The 23,410-nt window shown below is 43.8% G+C and overlaps 1 protein-coding gene across 3 annotated transcripts in view; it reads right to left on the reverse strand.

Moving 5' to 3' along the window:
* Window positions 1–22,489, reverse strand: part of LOC127572465 (coronin-2A-like) — a 136,438-nt gene extending 113,949 nt beyond the window's left edge. For 2 of the 3 annotated variants that reach the window (XM_052019769.1, XM_052019770.1), the window contains exons 1-2: window positions 22,070–22,489; window positions 556–623 (exon numbers count right to left, since the gene is read on the reverse strand). The gene's annotated coding sequence lies outside the window, so the exon portion shown is untranslated. The remainder of the gene's footprint in view (window positions 1–555; window positions 624–22,069) is intronic. The other variant, XM_052019773.1, reaches the window with a different exon arrangement.
* Between the last annotated feature and the right edge of the window lie 921 nt (window positions 22,490–23,410).

Consider the following 23,410-nt stretch of genomic DNA (forward strand, 5'->3'; position numbering starts at 1 on the left):
GTAGGAAATGCACAGAAAACTTGTGTACTATAAATCTCACAACCAGCAATGTAATTATGATGAGATAATATGTTTTAATAATATTGATTAACAGTTAAATATTGGCCAGGGCATTAGGGAGAACTCCCCTGCCCTTCCATGTTCTTTTACATTTGAATGAAGAACAGATGGAACATCTCATCCAAAAGACAACAGCATGGAGCCCACTTCTATGTAGAAGTGCATGCCTAGATCTTTGTGAACAAATTTCTGAATAGAAACTTGGACTCTCGATCTTCTGACTCAGGAAGGGTGATCATCACTAAGCCACTATTGTCATTAGACATTATGTACCCCTTTCAATTCTGTGCACTGAATGATATGTCTTCCTCCTGAAGCTACCTCTAGCTCTAATGAATGTAAAATTCAGAAGGTGCTAGTTCAATGGAGATCCTAACCCTCTCTCGACCTCCACCAGTGTTCTGGCAAACATTTATACCTCAGTTAATATTTCTTAAAATATATGGACATGTAAGTGAAAATCAAACAAAAACAGAAAATGCTGGAAATACTCACCAGGCCAGGCTGCATTTGTGGAAAAAGAGACTGAGTTGACATTTCAGGTCGGAGACTGTTTGCCAGAACTAGGAAGAGACAAAAGAAGCTCGTTAAGCTGCAGGGAGGGTGAGGGATGGGGTGTCTCTGTCTACATTCCTTTGAAGGGTCTCAACCCAAAACGTCGACTGTCCATTTCCCTCCACAGATGCTGCCTGACCCGCTGAGTTCCTCCAGCAGTTTATACTCCAGATTCCAGCATCTGCAATCTCTTGGGTCTCTATATTCTTTTGTTTATGTTCTTGATCTTTAACTGTTCCCATTCAGTCATTGACCCAATAAACTTATTTACAGCATGGTCACCTGGTTTTACCCTATCAGAGATGTCCCCCCTCTCCCACCCTCTCTAAAGTTATCAAGCTCCTTTCATCTACTTTTCAGTTCTGATGAAGGGTCTTCAACCTAAAATGTTAACTCTGTTTCTCTTCCCACAGATATAGCCTGACCTGCTGAGTATTTCCAGCATTTCTGATTTTTTTCTTGCATGGAGGAAGACCGTTGCGTCTAAACTTGCCGTTGTTCATTTAGTCCTACTCTGCACATTTGGCACATTCCTGTAAACTTTTATTCCTTCCCCCCCGCCCCCCACCCAAGTACTCATCCAATTGTCTTTTGAACTGGAAATTTATTACTTCTGATTTTGCTTCCACTGTCCTTTCGGGTAGTACATTCCAAATAAAAATAACACTTCATTGTACAAAAGGCAAGTTTTAAAATAGAAACTGTGCAAATTTTCAATGTTGGTTTTCCTTCTAAATAGAGAAAACAGAACTCATGACTAAGTGGTGAGACATTGGCAGTGCAGACTTTGCAATCGCTGTTAATTTCCCCTCGCACTATCTCAACAAAGGTCATGGTGTAAGGCCTGAGCCCTGAGCTGTACTTGATTTACTGCTACATTTCATGAATACATTCCACAGATCAAACAGGTGGATAGAGCTCCCTGGTGTAACAGTACAATCTTGCATTGAGCCCTCAGGGCTACATTCAGGTTGGAAACTTGGAGTGGGAGGTCATTCAGTTCCTCAACAATGTTTTACCATTTAATGAGATCAAGCCAGATCAGTGATCTAACTCCACATACCCTTTGCCCCATGTCCCCAGCTACCATTGGTTAATTAAAAGCTATCACTCTCAGGTTAAAAATTAGCTGGAGTCAATTGCCATTTATGGAAGACTTCCAAATTTCAACCACTCCCTGTGCATAGATAGGTTTCCTAGTCCAGTACAAATTTTTAGACTCTGCCTCATAATCCAAGACCCTCTAGCCAGTAGAATTAGTTTCTCTCCACCTTATCAATTCTCCTTTGAATCTTGTAAACTTATCCTTCTGCATTCCAGCTCCAGTTTCTGTAATATCTCCTTGTAACTAAACCCTTGGTGTTCATAAATAATTCTGGAAAATTTCAATGTGAAGGGGGTGAGGTTAGTGCCATCATTAGCTTGACCCACTATAAAAATAAAGATGTGATTCAGACTGGTGTAATCCTGATCTATGCCAATCCTGCACAGTGATCCAGTGGTTACTGATGCTGGTTCACAGTTTGAAACACCAGGGTTCGATCCTGATCTCAGGTGATGTCTGTGCAGAGTAGCATGTTCTCCGCATGGGTTTCCTCTGGTTGCTCCAGTTTCCTCCTACATCCCAAGAATCTTTTATTCTGATTTTCTCAAAATTCTTTATGACATGGAAGGAGGCCATTCAGCAAATCAAATCTATGATAAGAACACAAGGAAATAAGAGCAGGAGTAGACCAGCAAGCCCCTCAAGCCTGCCCCACCAATCAATATGATCATAGCTGATCTACACTGACATCAACTCCTCTACTGTGCCAATTCCCAGTGGCTGTTAATTCCCTGACCTTTCAAAAATATATTTACCTTCATCTTAAATACCTCTACTGATCTAGTCTCCACAACCTCCTGGGATAGAGAATTCTAGAGATTCAGCACCTGTTGTGACAAGAAATTTCTCATCTCTGTTTTAAACGCCCCTCGTCTTGTAACCACGTCCCCTCATTCGAGATTCTCACACTGGTGAAAACATCTCAACATCTACCCCCTCAAGATCTTATATGTCTGAATAAGGTCACCCCTCATTCTCCAAAGAGTGCAGAACCAACCTGTTTAGCCTCTTTTGGTAGAGCAACCCTCCCATCCCGAGAATTAGATGATGAATCTCTTTGGGACTGCCTCCAATGTTACTTTCATTCTTTCTCTAAAAAAAGGAAAAAGGAACTAAAACACTGAGAAATCTCATCAAACCTCATTGCCCCATTTAGAACATAGAACAGTACAGCACAGGAACAGGCCTTTCGGCCCATGTTGTTTTACCAAACTAATTAAGCTAGTAATTAAAAGCCTAACTAAACTAGTCCCTTCTGCCTACACAAGTCCATATCCCTTCATTCTCTGCATATTCATGTGCCTATTAAACACCTCTTAAGAGCCTCTTAAGCACCTCTATCGTATTTGCCTTCACTACCACCCCAGGCAGCGCATTCTGGGCACCCACCACTTTCCACGGTTGCTGTATAACCTGCTGTTTGTCCAGTATTTTCCCCTTTTTGTTTCAGATTTCTAGCATCTGCAGTTTTTTTTAATTTTCATTCCATTTATTTCCCTGTCACCAGTTTCTCACACGTGCTCATTAACACCCCCCATTCCCACCAACTTTCCTATCACCCACCTAAACTAGGGGTAATTTACAGTAACCAATTAACCTACCAACTAGTATGACCTTGGGATATGGGAGGAAATCAGGGGAAAAGCACATAGTCACAGGGTGAATGTGCAAACTCCCCACAGACAGCCCCAGAGATCAGGGTCAAATCTGATGCAAAATTACAAAGAAACATAGAAAACCTATAGCACAATACAGGCCCTTCGGCCCACAAAGTTGTGCCGAACATGTCCCTACCTTAGAAATTACTAGCCCTCTTACCCATAGCCCTCTATTTTCCTAAGCTCCACGTACCTATCCAAAAGTCTCTTCAAAAACCCGATCGCATCCACCTCCACCACCGTTGCCGGCAGCCCATTCCACGCACTCACCACTTTCTGAGTAAAAAACTTACCCCTGACATCTCCTCTGTACCTAATCCCCAGCACCTTAAACCTGTGTCCTCTTGTGGCAAACATTTCAACCCTGAAAAAAGCCTCTGACTATCCACACGATCAATGCCTCTCATCATCTTATACACCTCTATCAGCTCACCCCTCATCCTCTGTGGCTCCAAGGAGAAAAGGCCGGGTTCACTCAACCTGTTTTCATAAGGCATGCTCCCCAATCCAGGAAACATCCTTGTAAATCTCCTCTGCACCATCTCTATGGCTTCCACATCCTTCCTGTAATGAGGTGACCAGAACTGAGCACAGTACTCCAAGTGGGGTCTGACCAGGGTCCGATATAGCTGCAACATTACCTCTCGGCTCCAAACGCAGAGGGTGGTGGGACCCAGGCCAGTTCCGTCAAGGGTACAGCTCTCCCCACCACTGAGGGCGTCTGCAAGAGGCGGCATCTCAGGAAGGCGACGTCCATCAATCAGAGACCCCCACCCACCCCACCATCCGGGACCTGCCCTCTTCTCGATGCTGCCATCAGGCAGGAGGTACAGGAGCCTGAGGACCCCACACCGCAAGGTTCAACAACAGCTTCTTCCCCACTGCCATCAGGGTCTTGAACCCGCCTCACCCTGACTGCTGCAAAAAGCTAATTTTCACGGCATTTACGCCCTGGGTGTGCACTCATGTGACGATAAACTTGAGGTACATTTGCAAAGGATTGGGGGGATTGAGGGTGATGGGGGAGTTGAGGTCTGAGGCAGAGCAGCCAAGATGGCGTTGAATGGCGGGGTATCCTCGAAGGGCCAAGTGGTCTACTCCTGTGCAGTCTCAAGCACCAGACGTTGCATTCGTTTCCGAGGGCAAGCGGCCTTTGCTGGCCGGTGACTCATACCCGAAGGTTAAATTATGAGGTAAGGTTCAAAAACTCTGGGAATTGGGAGGGTAATATAGGATGCAATGAAGGTTTTCTGAAGATCAAGGGGTGTCTCTCCGGGTATACATCACAGTCTGGGACGACAATTCAGACGTGCGGGAACTTAAGAAGCTGCAAAGAGTAGTGGACTCAGCCCAACACATCACGGGCACATCCCTCCCCACCATCGGGAGTATCTACAGGAGGCACTGCCTCAAGAAGGCGACATCTGTTGTCAAAGATCCCCCACCAAATTCTGCCACCCTTAGATGCTGGTGGGTTAATCTGATACAGCAAATAACTTTCTATGTGGCACCTTAGATAAAATGCCATTTGGAAATACAAATATACTACATCCACAGATAAATTCTAATGGGACTTGACAAGGTGGATGCTGTGAGAATGTTTCTGCTTTGTGGGAGAATCTAGAGCTGAGGTCTATAGTTTCAGTAGGTGGCCCATTTGAAATGGAGATGAGGAGGAACAGCTTCTCTCAGCCGTGAATCTTTGGAACTCTGCTCCAGAGAGCTGTGGGGGTTGAATCACTGAATATATTCAAGGGCCACATGGCCAACTCCTGCTCCAATTTCTTGTGTTCTTGAGTTCATAGCCTCTTCTTTCACCATTGCACTCTCAAAGAATTCCAATACATTTGTTAACCATAATTTGCCCTTCATTAAGTCATGTTAATAGAGTGAAACTATGTCCCAATGGGTATAAACATCCCCAAGACAAGAGCAGAGAAAGGAACTCAGGTTCACACAGAAGCCTATACCTAGCCAGCAGTTAACACCATTAAGTTAATGAATTTGTTTGCAGCTAATACAAAGTACATAAAACTATTCAATGTCAAATGCAATGGCACTGTTAACATTAAGAAACAGAAAATGACTGTGTGTTTTCAAGCCATGCTGTTAATAATTCTCCTGCAGAGCAAGATAATTTTAGCCTAATTATTCCTGCAAATTACCCTTAGCCATTGCCGAACACCTTGTAATATTGTTCTGACATTGATTGGATGCAAGATAAATAAGGTAGCACAGTGTGCGTGGTGCATGAGCAAGTCACAGTGCATATAGAGTGCGTGTGACAACGCACATGTAGATGTGTGTGCAGGGCTAAGGTAATCCATCTTCTCCACCACTTTTGGGAACTCCCAGAACTTCTGCATGCTGATGAAAAACAGTAATATTGGATTGTTACCACTATAGTGAGGGCTGAAGAAAACCCAGATACACAAGGGGTAACTGAAATCTCAGCTGTTCTATTAAATCATGTGCAAGGGAAGGTTATACATTGTTACACTTCGTGATACTTGGCCTAGGTGTCTTATATGAACCAATGAAATGCTGTCAATACTCCCACTAATGATACCAAGCAATAATAAAAATCATCAAAGTGAAAATCTTAGAAATCTATTTATTAAAAAAAACAGAAAATTCTGGAAACATTTCGCCAGTCAGGCAGCATCTGTGGAAAGAAACAGAGAAGGCCTGAAATGTGGATTTCCTTCAGGTGCTCCATGTCTTTGAGATGTGAGAGGAAACTGCTTGTTGGTAGGTTAATTGGTCACTGTAAGTTGCCTCTAGATAATTTTATCTGGGGATAGATAATTTGCCTCCAGGGGTAGAATCTATAGGGGGAGATGAAGCGATTAGGGAAAGTTATGGGAAAATGGGATTGCTCAGTGAGCTGGCATAGACTCGATGGGCCAAATGGCTTCCTTCTCTAAGAAAATATGATAGGTTTTCTGGATATTAAGGGAATCAAGCCACAAGGGATTAATGCAGGAAAGTGATAGTGAGTTAGAAGAGCAACATGATTTTACTGAATGGTGCATAGCCACCAGAAGCTGAATAGTCCACTCCTGCTTCTATTTCTTATATTCCGATGATAGAGATGAAGTTTGTAAGTTGACAGCTTCAGTCTTCCCGATATTTAGTTGGAGAAAATCTCTGCTCAGCGGTGTACGTCAGACAAATAATTTGCCAGTTTAGAGATAGATAAAAGATGGAGAGGCGAAACTGGGCATCAGTGTGCAGGGGAAAACTGACACACACACGCGATCTTTACAAAGGACACTGATGAGGGGGAGGATGGTACTGGATCTGCTCAAGAGTCAGAGTGTCAAATGCAGAGATTCAAGTTCTGCTGGTTATAATGTCTGTAGGTTTTCTTCAGTGTTTCTCGGGTACAATCGTTCAGACTAAGCATAACGAACAAAAGAACATCCTTTATTGAAGGCAGCCTTTTCAATATATACAGGAAAAATGTATCAAGCTAACACCAGACAGTACACTACAGGTAACCCCCACATCATGGCTCTTTGAGTAATGGAAATACGTCCTTACAGAATTCACAAAATCACTACTCAAAAATTTGAGACAAGGAATAAAAATCACTCTCATGGAATTTATGCAAAAGTAAATGCAAAATTTATTTTTTTCAACTTGCATTTCTTGGCACATGCACAGATGACACAGTTTTGTGTTATGGACAAAACAAAATCGCACTGACTTCCTTATCAGGAGACCAGAATCAGTGCAGATCGGTAATAACATCTCCTCCTCACTGACAATCAACATAGGTGCACCTCAAGGATGCGTGCTTCGCCCAATGCTCTACACTCATGACTGTGTGGCCAAGCACAGCTCAAACTCCATCTATAAATTCACCAATGATATGACTGTTGTTGGTACAATCTCAGATGGCAATGAGGAGGCAGACAGGAGTGGGATAGATCGGCTGGTTGAGTGGTGTTGCAACAACAACCTCGCACTCAACATCAGGAGGACCAAGGAACTGATTGTGGACCAGAAAGGGGAAGTCGGGAGAACGCACACCAGTCCTCACTGAGGGGTCAGTGGTGAAGAGGGTGAGCAGCAAGTTCCTGAGCATCTACACCTCAGTGGATCTATCCTGGGCCCAATACGTTGATGCAATCATGACAAAGGTATGCCAGTGGCTCTACCTTGTTAGGAGTCTGAGGAGATTTGGTATGTCACCAAAGACCCTTACAAATTTCAATAGATGTACAGTGGAGAGCACTTTAACTGGTTGCATCACAGCTGGTATGGAGGATCCAATGCACAGGATCGCAAGAGGCTGCAGAGGGTTATAGACCAGGCCAACTCCATCATGAGTACAACCCTCCCCACCATAGAGGACATCTTCAAGAGGCAGTGCCTCAAGAAGGCAGCATTCATCACCAAGGACCCTCACCACCCGGGACATACCCTCTTCTCATTACTACCATCAGGGAAGAGGTACAGGAACCTGAAGACAAACACTCAACGATTCAGAAACAACCATCTTCCCCTCCACCATCAGATTTCTGAACAGTCCATGAATACTACCTCATTATTCCTTTTTTTTTTTGCACTATTTTTGTAATTTATAGCAATTTTATGTCTTTGCCCTGTACTGCTGCTGCAAACCAACAAATTTCATATCATACAAGTCAGTGATAATATCTGATTCTGATACAGACTCTTTTCTTGGAACTCCAACCCCTCCCTTGTAATGCAGGGGTCACTTGTATTCTTAAAAGGTACTCAGACACTTGAATACATCACATTATGTTGCGTTTAAAAACCATACAAAGCATCACTCGGCTACACGTATTAGATTATACTGTTGGTTAACAATTTAAGTGAAATCATACCATACAGATATATATTTAACCAAATAAACTTATTCAGTTTCTTCATCTTCTCATCTGCAAAATGCCCTACTGCAAACTGTACTTAACATCTCTATAAATGTTGTTCCCTTATACAATGAGATGGACTCTTGACCTCACAATCTAGCTTGCTATGACCATGCAACTTATCGTCTACCTGCAATGCACTTCCCTGTAGCTGTGACACTTTACTCTGTATTCTGTCATTGTTTTTACCTGTACTGGGCAGGCACAGTAGTGTAGCGGTTAGCATAACACTATTACAGCACCAGCAACCCGGGTTCAATTCTGGCCGCTGTCTGTAAGGATTTTGTATGTTCTCCCCGTGTCTGTGTGGGTTTCCTCCGGGTGCTCTGGTTTCCTCCTACATTCTAAAGACGTACGGGTTAGGAAGTTGTGGGCATGCTATGTTGGCGCCGGAAGCGTGGCAACACTTGTGGGCTGCCCCCAGAACAGGCTGCGTAAAAGATGCATTTCACTGTGTTTCGATGTACATGACCAATAAAGATATCTTATCTTACCTCAATACACTCTGTACTAATGCAATGTATCTGCCCTGTGTAATAAATGAATCTGTACAAACGGTTTTCCACTGTACCTCGGTACAAGTGACAATAATAAACCAATAACATAATTATCTCTGTAACTTTGAATACGCTGTATACAGGCCACAGTTTACATAGTGTACGTTTGTGTTTACAGTCTAATACTGAAGCAAATACAATTATACAACATATATGGCATACTACTAAACATCATTAACTCAATGGCAACAGCCTCTAATTTGATTGCCGTCAGCACATTGTCATCTTGTCTTTGTTATCATGCTGTCATGTATCCTGATTTTCCTCCTAATTATTCCTAATTAGTGCTTCTCCACTTCTTTCTCTGTTCGCCCTTTGCTGTGGATCTATTCACTGCCGTCCCTTTTGAGCCATGAATTGTGGGCTCTGCCTCCCACCAGAACACACCGTCTATAGAGGTGCCATGATCCACTGGTTGTCTAGGGATTGAGTTTCTATTGACAGATTAATGAATTAAAATACTAGGCTTAATTTCACTTGTTGCTCTTTTTTCAGACTAATGTTCTCAATCTGAAGTTCCCCGAAGAACACTGATCAGACATATACAGCAGGTTGCAATAAATGATCTGCTGGAGGAACTCAGCGGGTCGAGCAGCATCTATGGGGGTAAAGGAATTGTTGACATTTCAGGTTGACATACTGCATCAGGTTTCAATCCAAAATGTCAATAATTTCTTTCCCCCCCCCCCCCCCCCCCCCCCCCAGCTGCTGCTCGACCCACTGAGCTCGCCCAGAAGACTGTTTGTTGCTCCAGATTCTAGCATCGGCAGTCTCTTGTGTTTCCACATACAGCAGGTAACTTCAGTGATGGAATCACAGTTCACATTCCCTTTAAACTTCCTTCAATGTTTCCTCATCTGCCCCTTGTTTGCAGAACTTTGTCATCAACGTGATTCACACTCTGGCCTCAGACTGGTCTTCTTTCTGATTCCAAGTCAAGGACGTTGTTCCCCACACTGTCACCCTTCCTAGAGTTCATGGTGGTTTTAGACCAATCTTGCCCGTGCCTGTAGCTTCCATCAGCTTCTCTGCTATTGTTCCAAATCTGGTCCAGGCCTTCCTCAGCTGTGGCACTCCCCACTGTATCTTCATCCACAGCACTCTTGACCTGCAAGAGATTGAGAATTTGCAAAATAGCAGCTGAATGAGTAGAAGGTGGATTTCAGAAGCTATGGGAAATCAGTCTGGCCACTTAACGCTTTTAAAAGGAAGAAAAGCATCCACTCTGTAACAAGCTTGAGTAAACCAAATCAAATCATTACGTGAAGTTTGAAGGTTCACAGAGACAGGTGGCCAATCTTCAGGAGATGCCAGAGCAAATTACTGCTGAGCTGAGGCTTCCAGACAAAGATTTCCGGATGCAAGGGCAAGGTTGGTGTGTCTTGATGTCTTTGTTGGGGGCTTCGGACTACGTTGCTTAGGTTTCCATTTGAGGGTTCCTATCCCAGCATGTTCCCCAACACGTGTTGCTTCTACCAGCACCTGGACCCTGTTCAAGGACTGTACCCATTTCAGAATTTGCCTCCTCATCTGCAACAAGTACCTTTAAATCATGACATGTTTGTGTCAGTCATTCATCTTGAATGATCTGTCCACAACATAGATACCCATGGACCAACCCTCTACTTCCATACCTTGGCTCCTTTTCAATCCTGGTGCCATAGCCTGTTCCTTCTCAAATTTAATAAAAGCAACACCCTAAGAACATGGACCAATTAGAGATCCAGGGATACTCTCTCAAGTCCCCTCAAAGTCAGCAAGCAACATATGTGTGGAAGGTTCAAAACAAACAGCCTTTTGGAACCACTCTCTGGGTTGTCCCCTTTGCAGCATGTCCCCTCTGGTCAGTGGTACGACTTGAAACTTTTTCTTGAAGAGCTTCTCCTCTTTCACTGTTCCACCCAGGTGCATGGGTTTCATTTTCACTTCCTGCTCTGAAGGACCGCGTTGCTCTTGCACTGGCCCTTCTGTTCAGTCGACGACAATTCCAGCATCTCCTGAAGATCACCCATCTGTCTCTGAAGCTTCCAGCGTCACTTGATGACTCAATTTCATCAAACTTTCTACCAAGCAGAGACTTTGCTTTATCTAAAGACATTAAGTCAACGGACAGATTTATCATAATTTTTCCAAAGATGCCTTCCACTCATTCCAATGCCTTTTTGCAAATTCTCAATCATTCTTCCTTCCTCAGCCCATCCCTTTTCAACCACTGACTGTCCATTTCCTGTAGCTTGATTGCTAGGCTGCAGTTTCTAACCTTTGCCCGCCAACATCTGCCAATTGTAGTCTCCTCAACGTGGCATTGCATTCCACACCCTAATCATTGTGCAAAAAATATTTTGTTCCTCAAATCATTTTTGCCAAGCACTTTGGCAAAGCTGGAGAGGGTGCAGAAAGGATTCACAAGGATGTTACTGGGAATGGACGGCTTGAGAATAGTATAAACTGGGACTGTTTTCCCTGGAGTGATGGAGGCTGAGGGATGACACAAGGGGCCTAGATAAGAGGGATTGTCAATCTTTTCCCAGGGTAGGGAAGTCTAAAACTCGAGGGCAGAGGTTTAAGGTGAGAGGGGAAAGATTTAAAGGGGACCTGAAGGGCAAGTTTCTCCCACACAGAGGGTGGTAGGTAAATGGAACAAGCTGCAAGAGGAAGTGGTAGAGGTGGGTACAATTACAATGTTTGCGAGACATTTGGACAGGTACATAGATAGAAAAGGTTTAGAGGAATATGGGCCAAACGCAGGCAAATAAGGACTACCTCAGGAAAACAGCTTGGTTGGCATGGACAAGTTGGGCCAAAGGGCCTGTCTCCATGCTCTACAACTCTATGATCTTCATTCCATCTCACTACTTCTTGACCCTTCTGTTAATGGGGACAATTTTTCCTCTATCTACTCTGCCCATACCCTTCACGTTTTTAAATACTTCTAATGGACCCCCTTGCAACTTCCTTCATTCCAAGGAGAACAACCCCAGCTTCTCCAGTCGATCCATCCTGGGAATCACTCTGGTGAAGCTCTTCTGCACTCTTTCTAAAGCCTTCACATGAAAGTAAATTGGTCACAAAAAAATCACATTAGGGTAAAAGCTTGGTCATTGAGGTTAGGTTTAAGGAAGAGCTTAAAGGAGAGAATTCCAGAAGTTGGGGTCTTGGTAGCTCTACATTTGCCAATGGTACAGCAAGTAAGTTTACAGATAATCAAGACCCCAAAGTTAAAGAAGCCCATGTATCTCTTGAGTAATGTGGGGCTGGAGAAGATTAGAGAACAAGAGAGGTGATAACGCCTTAGAGGGATTTGAAAACAAGGCTTCAAATTTAAAACAAAGAGGGGTGGTTTAACCGGGAGTCAGAGGCAGCAACAACAATAGGCAGCATGGTGGCACAGCTAGTAGACCTCACAGCTCTAGTTACCCAGGTTCAATCCTGACCTCCCTTGCTGTTTGTGTGGAGTTTGCAAGTTCCCCCTGCAACCATGTGGATTTCCCCCAGGTACTCCAGTTTCCTCCCACATCCCAAACATGGCAGTTGACAGGTTAATTGACCACTGTAAATTGCTTCGTGTATAGGCGAGTGGTAGAATCCAAGAGCTATTGGGTATGTGGGGAGAATAAATGAGTTAGGGTAGGGTAGGGTAGGGTAGGGTAGGAGTAGAGTAGAAATGGGTGCTTGATCGTCAGTGCAGACTTGGTGGGCTGAAGGGCCCATTTCTGTGCTGTGTCTCTTCTTGAACAAGTGTGGTGAGTGACAGGACTTGGTGTGAGGAAGGGAATGGGCAGCAGAGTTTTGGAATAACCTCCTGTATACAGAGGATCAAACATGGGAGGCTGCTACAGTCTAGGAGATAACAAAGGCCTGGTTAAGGGTTTCAGCAGCAGATGAGGTGGGCAGGGGCAGAACTGAGTGAAGTTGTTGAGGATGAAAGCAGCAGGGCAAGTGCTGAATGGTATAATATTTAGCCCATATTATCCAAGGGCGAGAGCAGAAGTGATTCTTGGATATCTAACAGCAGATTGGCAACCTGGTTACTTGTAGAAAAAGCACAATTATCTTGCAACACGAGCCTCGGCCTTACTTCAGTACCTGAGATCCTGTTTACTGTGCCCACAGGGAGTGCCATGCAGTCAATATACTCACCTCAGCTGGCCTCATCCAGCGTCGCCCTATTGCTCATCCAGCTGTTCAAAATTATTGGCATATCAATAGGTAGTCCAGACAAATAATTATATAACAACTATTTTTTTTTAAAACTTTGTAATTCAACCTCTATTTGCTTAATTTTAAGTCACGCCTATTTACTTAGCTATATTTACACAAGTTATTAAATAAAAAATTCACAAGCATACACTCCCTATACAATCAAAATAATTTATAACGCTCACAATTAACCTTGGCCACACATGAATTTAATTTTACAAATGAGACCTTGCTGGGTCGGGTTGATGGACAGATGAAGCCCGGTGGGGAGGGGAGGGGAGGGTGGAGATAGCGACAGAGGCTGGGAGGTGATTAGCAGAGACAACAAGGGCTGCGGGTTGTGGAATCTGATAAGAAAGGAAGGTGGTGTTCATGCCATCAGGTTGTAGACTGCCCAGGCGGAACATGCCACCTGAACATGTTCCCCTAGTTTGCATTTAGTCTCACCCTGGCTGTGGAGAAGGCCTGGGACAGATAGGTTGGTGTGGGAATGGGGAGGAGAGTTGTAACAGCTGGACTAATAATTCAGAGGCTTAGGACAAATGATCTGGAAATAGGAGTTCAAATTTCACCACTGCAGCTGGGGAATTTAAATTCAGTTAGTTATATAATCTGGAGCTAAAATTCTAGTGTTATTAATGGTGATCAAGCAGCATACCTCATTGCCCAAAACAGTCAGTCCACTCTACAAGGTTCAAGCACTGGAGCCAGTTACTGGCTCCAGTGGTGGCATCAAATGGTCAGTGTCATTTTCCTTGCTATAGACCTATCCATGGATTCTGATAGCAGTTCTTCACTTGACTAGCAATTCAGAGACCTGAACTACTCTTACAGGGTCATAAATTCAAATCCCACTAGGAATCGAACTACTGCATTGTCATAACCTCATCCCCAAATCTCTAATGTCTCTCAAGGAAGGAAATCTGCCATCCTTACTGGACTAAACCTTTAATTAATTACACCCACAGCAAAGTGATCTAGCAAACATCTAGATTCTCTTTAAAATAGATAACTATCACCCTTCCATTACCAGCACCCCACAAAACAGTTGAGCATTTGTGATTGCATTTTTGTAGGAACAATGTTGCCATGAGTGTCTTCCAGAAAATGGACTTAACGTCAAAGCAGTGTTTCAGCTGAGAAGTATTTCAGTTTATTTTCGGCCAAGTAACTTAAACCAGGCTGAAAGCGGAACTGGAATTATCGAGTTCCTCCTGCTTGGCTGCCACCCTTGAATTTCTGATTTACAAGGCCTGGTTGTTTTCATTAGGAACCCAACACTATCTTAAGTTCTGAACTGACACCTAGTATAACTCACACCTGAAACGATCACAAACAAAAGCATGTGCTAGATTCCCAAAGGATCAAAAGGCACACATTTATATCTGTGCTTCACAACCTCAGGGCATCCCAGTTAAGTTTTTTTACCATGGCAACACAGGAAGTGTAGCAGGCAATGTGTGCACAGCAAGCACCCAAAAACAGCAATGTATTAGTGACCAGATTGACTGCTTTCCGTGATACCCATTGAGTGATAAATAAGAATTCCTCCATTCTATCTTTTACAGTGGAACCGCCAGTAGAGCTGCTGCCTCACAGCTCCAGGACATGGGTTCGATCCTGACCTCTTTGTGCAGAGTTTGCATGTTCTCTCAGTGACCATGGGGGTTTCCTCCCCACATCTCAAACACTAGTTGCCAGGTTAATTATCTATTAATTCTTAATATAAGTAAGTGGCAAAAGAATCAGAGGAGAATTGACAGGCACATGAGAGAGAATAAGTTGCAGGTCTACAAAGAAATAAGGAGGGTGAATAGGACTATTGGGATTGCAGTGTGCGGAACCAGCATGAACCTGAATGCTGAATGGCCTCCTTCCACGTTGTAATAATTAAGGAAAAAACACCACTCCATAGTGCACCATTCCCTCAGAACTGCGTTTATCCACATGCGCATTGCCTTAGCATCTCAGAGAAAGTGGGAGACTAAATCAGAAACAGAAAATATAGGAAATACTCAGCTGGTCTGGCAGCATCCGTGCAGAGAGAAACGGAGTTATTAGGCTGATGACGTGTCAGCAGATTTTAAGATGCAGAGAAAGTGGACAGTGAAGAAGAGAACACAAGGGAAGACCTGCTCAGGCAACTGAGTACAAAAGTAGGAAGGTTATACTTCAAGTTATAAAAGACATTGGCAAGACCACATCTGGAATACCACTTACAATATTCCTTCTTTATTTAATGAATGATTTTAATGCATTGGAAGGAGTTCAGAGGCTTCACTAGTCTGTTACTTGAAACGGATGGGTTGTCCTGTGAGAAAAAGGTTGGCCAAGCTTTAGAAGAGCGAGAGCAGACTTAACTGAAGTCTACAAGGTCCCCAGGAACATTGACAGGGTGGATGTAGGGACGATATTTCCTCATCTGGAAGAACAGTTTAAAAAGAAAGGGCAGCAAACTTCAAAGAGATGAGGATAATATTTTTCTCCCAGAGAGTCTTGAGGCTTTGGAACTCATTCTCAGATAGCAATGGAAGCAGATTCTTTCAATATTTTTAAGTCAGGGGTAGATAGTTCTTGATAATACTCTTACAAGTTTCTATAGAATAACGGTGGAGGGTATTCTGACTGGTTACATCACAGCCTGCTACAGAGGCTCCAATCCACAGGATTGCAAGAGGCTGCAAAGGGTTGCCGACTCACTCAGCTCCATCATGGGCACAACCCTCTCCACCATCAAGGACATCTTCAAGAGGCGGTGCCTCAAGAAGGCAGCATCTATCACTAAGGACCCTCACTTTCCGGGACATGCCCTCTTCTCATTATCACCATCGGGGAGAACGTACAGGAGCCTGAGGACACACACTCAATGATTCAGACACTCAGTTCAACAGCTTCTTCCCCACCGCCATCAGATCTCTGAACAGTCCACGAACACTACCTCATTATTCCTTATTTTTGCACTATTTTTGTAATTTATAGTAATTTTTACATCTTTGCACTGTATTGCTCCTGCAAAACAACAAATTTCATTTCATACAGGTCAGCGATAGTAATTCTGAATTTGATTCTGATAAGCAAGAAAGTGAAAGTGAAAGGTTACCACAGGTAGACAGGAATGCACAATTGAGGTTAGTTAGATTGGCCATAACTTTACAAAATGGTGCAGTAAGCTCAAGGGGATGAGTGGCCTAATTTGTCTGTCATCAGGTGGAGAGCAGGAAAGATTAAATGATAAAAGGGATGGTAGAGCAGGTGAAATAGGATGGTACTGGGACAATTAATAACCCAAAAAGATCTAGAAAAGATGAAGATGGAAGAAATAGAATTAGAATAATCTGAAATCGCCCGGTCTGCACTATGCCTAGTTTTGTAAGTTGTTCTTACAGCTTACATTCAGTTTCTTTGGAACAGTGCACGAGACAGAGAGCAGAATTAGAGTGGAGAATTAAAGTGACAGGTGACAGAAGCTCAGTATCACGCCTGCAGACAGAACAGCAGCATCTCTCTCCCTCACAATGGCTCAACAGATAATTTCAGCACTTCCTTCTTTCATTCAGAATTTCCATCACCTGCCACATTTTGCTTTCATAACAAGTTTTTTTTGTACCTTTTGGATAACTTTGTTGGTAATGGATGATCAATTAACACATTTGAATGGCATTAACACAGTTAAATCAACAGGTTAATATCTATTAAAACAGCAGGCTAGGAAATGCCATATGCTGCAGTCAACACTGATATGTCATTGCCAACAATTATCTCCAAGCAATATTATTACATTGCCTTTGTTTTGCAAACTGAAACAAAACAGCACGATTATAAAACTATTGCAATGTTGCGTAAAAGTGAAATCCGGAAGCACTGTTTCCTCACAGAGGATTGCAGAAATTCAGGGCATTCCCCACACCCCCAACCCTCTCACTCCACCGAGATCAAGGACACTCACTGGGAGCCAGGTGACAGTCAGATTGGACCTGCTAAAATATTGAGGAAGACGGAGGCAAGGTGATCATCAAACAAGGAATTAACTAACTGAATGTAGAGACGAGGCTAAAGGGACAAATGGACTTACACCAGTTCCTACACTCCCATTCAAGACAGATGGAGAACAACAGTGCAAGAACCAAGATGGCAGGCAGGGTGTGGGAGTTATGGTACAGGGAGCATGGCTGTGTGTATGTGCGCACACACACACACACACACACACACACACGTGTGAGGTAGAACACATGATTGCATGTCTGAGGAGATTTTCCTTCCTTCTATTTTGAAGGAGCAGGACTGTTCTTCCATCACCTGACCAACATTTATCCCTCACTAACACCGATTTTCTGGTTATGATCACATTTCAGCTTGTGATGTAAAAAGTCAGATTTGACTGCTTCTGAAAACTGGAACATAATGATGGAACAATAATGAAGTTGTCAACTAATCACAGCAGTCAGATGGTGAACTGTGCATATTTTGTTCCGTGTCCATTACATGCATTAGGAGTTTAAAAAGATCCAAGTGGCCTTTTGTATAATAGCTTTATTATTGTGCTTTAAATAATTATATAATAATTATCCCTTAGCAATGGACAGAAAACTAATTTAAGCCATCACTGATTCTCCAGGACAAACTCAGTTCCTGAACTAGCCATGAGCAATTTACTCTGCAAATCTAGCTTTGGGAAGCTGGCCAGCAATCAAGGTTATATCTGCACAGTGTAAATTTTTGTTAAGGAGTGCCTTGTAAATTAGGGAAGTTATTTTTACAAATTATACAACGAACAGAAAGAAAAGTTTAAACATTGCGGTAAATCCTTCAGCGTGAAAGCCAAAATGTCTCCCTTTTGAAGCCCAGCTCTTAATATATCAATGTTTAACTGATAGAGCTCCTGAAATATTGGTTAAAATTGGTGTTCTGTTTTATATGTAGGTTATATTCTTAAAGTGGAATAAAGTTTTTAATTATTCCACTTTAAAAGAAGGAACAGCATGCTGTGGGTTCATGCTGGAACCAATGCTTAAATGATGCCAAGTCTAAATGAACTAAAGTGACAACATCAACCACCACCCCTCCCTCAAGTCATGCTCAGCTATGGAAGGACGGCATCGGAAGATCCATCTTTCAGAGGAGACTTTAAAATCAAGGCTCTCCCAGGTGGATGCCAAAGGGGAGTTCTTCCCAGTGAACATCCATCCCTCAAACACTGTACCGGTCAATCACCTCATTGTTGTCTGTGGGATCTTACTCTGTGCAAATTGGCACCAGATATCTACAGCACTTTCTTCCTCTTCAGTCTCCCAAGGTTTGCAAGTGACTTGGTTCTGCTCCAGTTCCTCAGGCTCTGGACTGCTGAGGACTACTATGTGGGATCCACAGGCTCTGCCTTCAGCCGGGCAAGTGGTGCTCGACGGGATGGGTATTTGGATGTTGTGCACTCCTACTGTCCACACTTGGCTTCCATGGAGACTCAAGGTGCTACATCGCAGGTATTCCTATAGTTGGATCCCTCACAATTTAGAGATTCCAATGAGTGAGGAAGAACGCTGCATTTTTCTCATGAAGACTGAGAATGCTCGCAAAGTATTTTCTCCGCCACCTCAGAGATCTCCTTCTGTGACAGAGCTCGGACTCCAAGTGCTCACTACTGGAGTCTGTGGCCAGGCCTGCAGGTAATGCAGCCTATCCGCTGCAGCTCGCTGAGCATGCTCAGAGCCTCATTGTTGGGGACGTTGGACTGGGAGAGGGCCTGATGTTGGTTCACTTAGGCCGTCAATGGATTTGGAGAGTTTTAGGCAGATGGTGTTGGTGACATCACTCCGGTGCTCTGAGGTGATCTGTTGCAGGTTGTCCATGTCTCTGAAACATACAGAACAACGGGGATTACCACCACCTGTTCGACCACGGGCACGAGGTTTTGGTCTTCAAATGCTCTTTTCCTCAGTCGGCCTGGGGTTGTACAGTCACCTATGGTGGATTTTGTCATTGACATCTTCGCCTGTCCCAAAATGTGGAAAGTGATCCAAGTCTTCCACTGCTTCACAGGGGATCTTAGCTGTCAGAAAGCTCAGCCGGTTGCATGCGTGTGGAGCCCACGAACCAAACCATGGCTAAAATCACCATTCACCTACAGAACAGTGTTCTCGTTCACAGCCTGGTCTACATGGAGCGTGACTCCACTTTACCAGGTGAAAATAGAAGGGCAAAAACAAGACTTGCTTGTAGGCAACACTTTTCCCCAATCTCAGGATATCCCAGAGAGGTTTTGCAGCCAGTGAAGTTTATTCATCATAGTAATGTTGGAAACCTAACAGCCTACATGAACACAGAAAGGTGCCACAAGCAGCAATTTAATCATCTGCATTAATGACAGTGACAGAGGGGTAAATATTGGTGAGGATTATTAGGAATAACTCTTCTGCATGGTTGAGATTGGACCATGACATCTTTTACATCCTAAGACAGAGATAGCTAAAATCCAGCAGCTCTGATTGTGCAGCACTGCTGCGTCAGCCTTGATTTTGTTTTGTTGTGTCTTCGAATTTCAGGACTGGAGATTTGAACACACATTCTTCTGACCCAAGACAAGGGCTTTTCCCATTAAGCTACAGCTATTCAAGGGCTAACATTTCTCTGAGGCTATATTTCAGAATGTAGGTGGAGAGCTACAAGTGAGAAAATGTACTGACTTATTGCAGTGAACATTGTGGAGAAACCTCCTACAAGAATAAAGAGGGGAAGATGCCCTTAGTCCTGGGATCTACAGTGAGAGAAAGAGCTACTGTTTCAGGTCAATGATGCGCTAAATCTGTTTTCCTCCACAGACGCTGCCTGATTTGCAAAGTACTTCCAGCATTTTCTGTTTATTTCATACTTCCACTATCAGTAGTATTTTGTTTTTCTATTAAGCCAATTAAATTTACAGTTAAGTTGGCTCCACCCATGCACTTCTATCAATGTTTCCTGGGCAATGCTCCCTGACTTTCAATTAACAGACTTGGTGCTTCACAGAGAACAATCTTCCTCAAGTCGCATTGAAACCGTAACAGTGCTTACGTTACAGGACTAGTAATCAGAGAACTAATCTCATAAAATCCGACCATAACAGCTGGGTAATTTAAGTGCAGTCTATATATGAAAAGGAGACTAAAGTCACATCAATAGTTATTGTGATCATGAAATTACTGCCGACATCCAGACTTATCAATGTGGTTAAGTTCACTCCAAAAAGTCCTAGCAAACCATCCACTTCAAGGGAAACAGGGGCTAGCAAACCTCACATTCAATAATTCTCAGTGTTTGTCCGTCAGCTATGCAACTGCAGCAGCATCACAATCTGTCCTTGCAGAACAACCATATATAAGCACACAAGAAAACAAGGAGCGGGGGTAGGCCACTCAGCCTCTCAAATCTGCCCCACCATTCAACATGATCATGGCTGATCTACACTGGCCTCAACTCCTCTTCTGTGCTAGTTCCCTGTGACTCTCAATTCCTCAATATTTCAAATATTTATCTATCCATCTTAAATACATTTAAAGCACATCCTACAGGGAGACCCAAGGCAATTAGGATAGGCACCAGTGTGATGTTTGATCTCTCCAACCCCAGGATTCCGACAGTGATGAGATATGCCTATTAGCAACATAATCTAGTGTTACACAGCATCTACCATTTATATAACAATATCTAACGTGGTAAGACAAGGACCTCACAGACAGTATTTGACAACGGCATACGTGAGGAAAAACTAGGACCAATAACAAACAGCTTGGTTTAAGGGGTGGATTTTAAGGTGCATTTTTAAAAGGAAAGAGAGGCAGAGAGGTTTAAGGAGGGAATTCCAGAGGTTAGAGCCCAGACACAGCAGCTGAGCAAAGGAAATGGGGATGCACAAGAGTCCAGAATTGGGGGAAACCCAGAGATTGCAGAGCTTAAATAAATGTAGAAAGTCAAACGACCCTGAAAACAGAACTCACCTTGTTATGAAAATCGGTAGATCCTTTAGATTTGATCTTGTGTGTGTGCAGTAACACAGTTATGTTTTTTGTGTGGTGTTTGCCCTCCACCTACAACTGCCCTCGACTCGAGCGAGTTTCTTTAGGCCATTTCAAGGGTCTTTTAAGAATCAACCACATTATTGTAGCTCTAGGCTCACATACAGTTCCAGCATGAGTAAGCATTCTAGGTCTCCTTCTCCAAAGCTTAGTGAGGAGGAAGGGGGTGGGGGATTTGCACCACAATCAAGGTCACCTATACTGATACCAGCCTTCGTTTTCCAAATATTTTACAAATTTAGTTAGCTGAATTTAAATTCACCAGCGGCTGTGTTGCGATTGGAGCTCACGCTTCTATCATTAGTCTGGATCAATGCATTGCTAGTCTACAGTCCTACCACGTCTCATGACTGAAATAGGGAAGGGCGAGGCCGATGAAAGGATATTCTTGGCTCTCAGAGAAATTGACGGGAGCCAGGGCTTTCATCCACTCCTACTTGTTGAATCATGACCCCAAGCATCCCAAACAAACACAGGTGCCACACTTTGCCAGATGGTGGAAAAAGTTGGGACGCTGAGGTTAGGGAACGACCCTAAATATTACGATTCGGGCGTTTCAAAATAAAAATACTCACTTTCCAGAGAAAGGACTGATGCAGAGTATTACTACACGCAGAAAACCCACAACTATCTTACCATGGAAATCAAATGGAAAGGATTTGCCCATTTCATAACAGGGTGAGTTATTTTTTAAATAGAGCTGGTCTTCAACTCAACCTTTTGAATTCAGCATGCATTTTAGACACATTCCCTTATTCTTCAGAGGTTGAATTGAGTGTTTCTTTTGGAAAACCCTTAAGACTGTTGTTTGCAAAATGCACTGAAGAAACATAAATGCACCTACGTTAGACAAATTTTATTTTACAAGCAGCGATTCATTTTATCTTTTCATACAAACACCTAAAGTGCAAGGTGCAGAGAACAGGTGAGCAGTTTCAGCCTCTGGATTCAGTCAGAAGGCCACGTTCCCTTTCCCTTTGCTTACCTGCAGGCAGATCCTCAGGTTGGATGCAGGCAGGTGGTCACCGGCTGGGGCTCCTTCGCATTCTTCTCTCGCTCTCCTTGCCCCGGTTCCTTCGATCTTCCTGCGGTGACTTAAAGGCAGTGGCAGCAAGTCCAGTATTCATTCACAAAACATGCCGACATCTTTCAGGATGGCGAGAAGGGGTGTGTGAGGTGGGGGGAGATAAACAAGGGGGAGGAAGGAGACAGACAAGGGGAGAGACACTCACACGCCGAGGCGAAACTGCGGACAGGGCGAGATGGCAGTAGATTCCCCTTTGTGCAAGATTCTAGTGAGTTGGAAGCGAGCCAACCTACTTACAGCAGGGCGGAGTCTCCGCTCACACATAGCGGGAGCCAGCTGCACCATTCACTGGCCGTGCTATGATCATGTAACGCAGGGTGCGGCAAATTCACACCAAATTCAGGCTGATTTTATTGGGAAGCTTCCCCCCCCCCCCCCCCCCGTGTCAGTCTCCGCGTTTAACAGAACGCCAGAGGCTTCCGAAGAAATAAGCCCGAAGGTTTTTTTTCCCCACCACCCTCGCTTTTTGTCATTTAATCACTTCTGCCCACAAGTCTTTCACAAACCTCCCTCCTCCCAGCCCCCTCCCTTTAAATAATCCTGCTGCAGCCTAAGAGCTGTTCGTCTTTTGCCACTGTGGGGGGATTTTAGAGCAGACAAACCGACCGTTCGGCCCGTCTGGTCCATGATGGTGTTTACCTGCTGCGCCACCCTTCTCTCGCCCCTCTTCATCTCACCCCATGAGTTAAACCTCGCTCGGCATTGGCTGATCCGGAGTCTCTCCGCGCATCCTTTATGTTCTGCAGAAGCGGTGACTCAGGGGACTGGAAAGAGCTGACCAGTGATTTCGAGAAAGGCTGACAACAAATGATGACAAAATATAAATGAGCCTGAAGACTGAAAGCTGGAGATTTAACTGTAAGAGATAGAGGGTCATGTCTTGCGTCTGCTTCACTAGTTAGTGATCCCTCTCTCCAGACTTCCCTTCCTCTCTCCAGACCATCTCTCCCTCTCTCCAGACCGTCTCTCCCTCTGCTCCCAGAGTCTCAGCAAAGAGTGCCTCTCCCTCCTGACCAGCTTCCTTTCACTCTAGACTACCTATCCCTCCCTCAAGACTTCAGCCAATTTGATTCACTCCACGTGATAACAAGGAATAGCCGGATACAGCAAAGACTACAGGACCAGGCAACATCCCAGCTGTAGTACTAAGAACTCCAGAACTAGCTGTACCTCTAGCCAATCCGTTCCAGTACTGCGACAATTATGGTATCTGCCCAGCGATGTGGAAAATTGCCAGAT

This window comes from Pristis pectinata, chromosome 7 (assembly GCF_009764475.1).
Source record: "Pristis pectinata isolate sPriPec2 chromosome 7, sPriPec2.1.pri, whole genome shotgun sequence".
Classification (NCBI taxonomy): Eukaryota; Metazoa; Chordata; class Chondrichthyes; order Rhinopristiformes; family Pristidae; genus Pristis; species Pristis pectinata.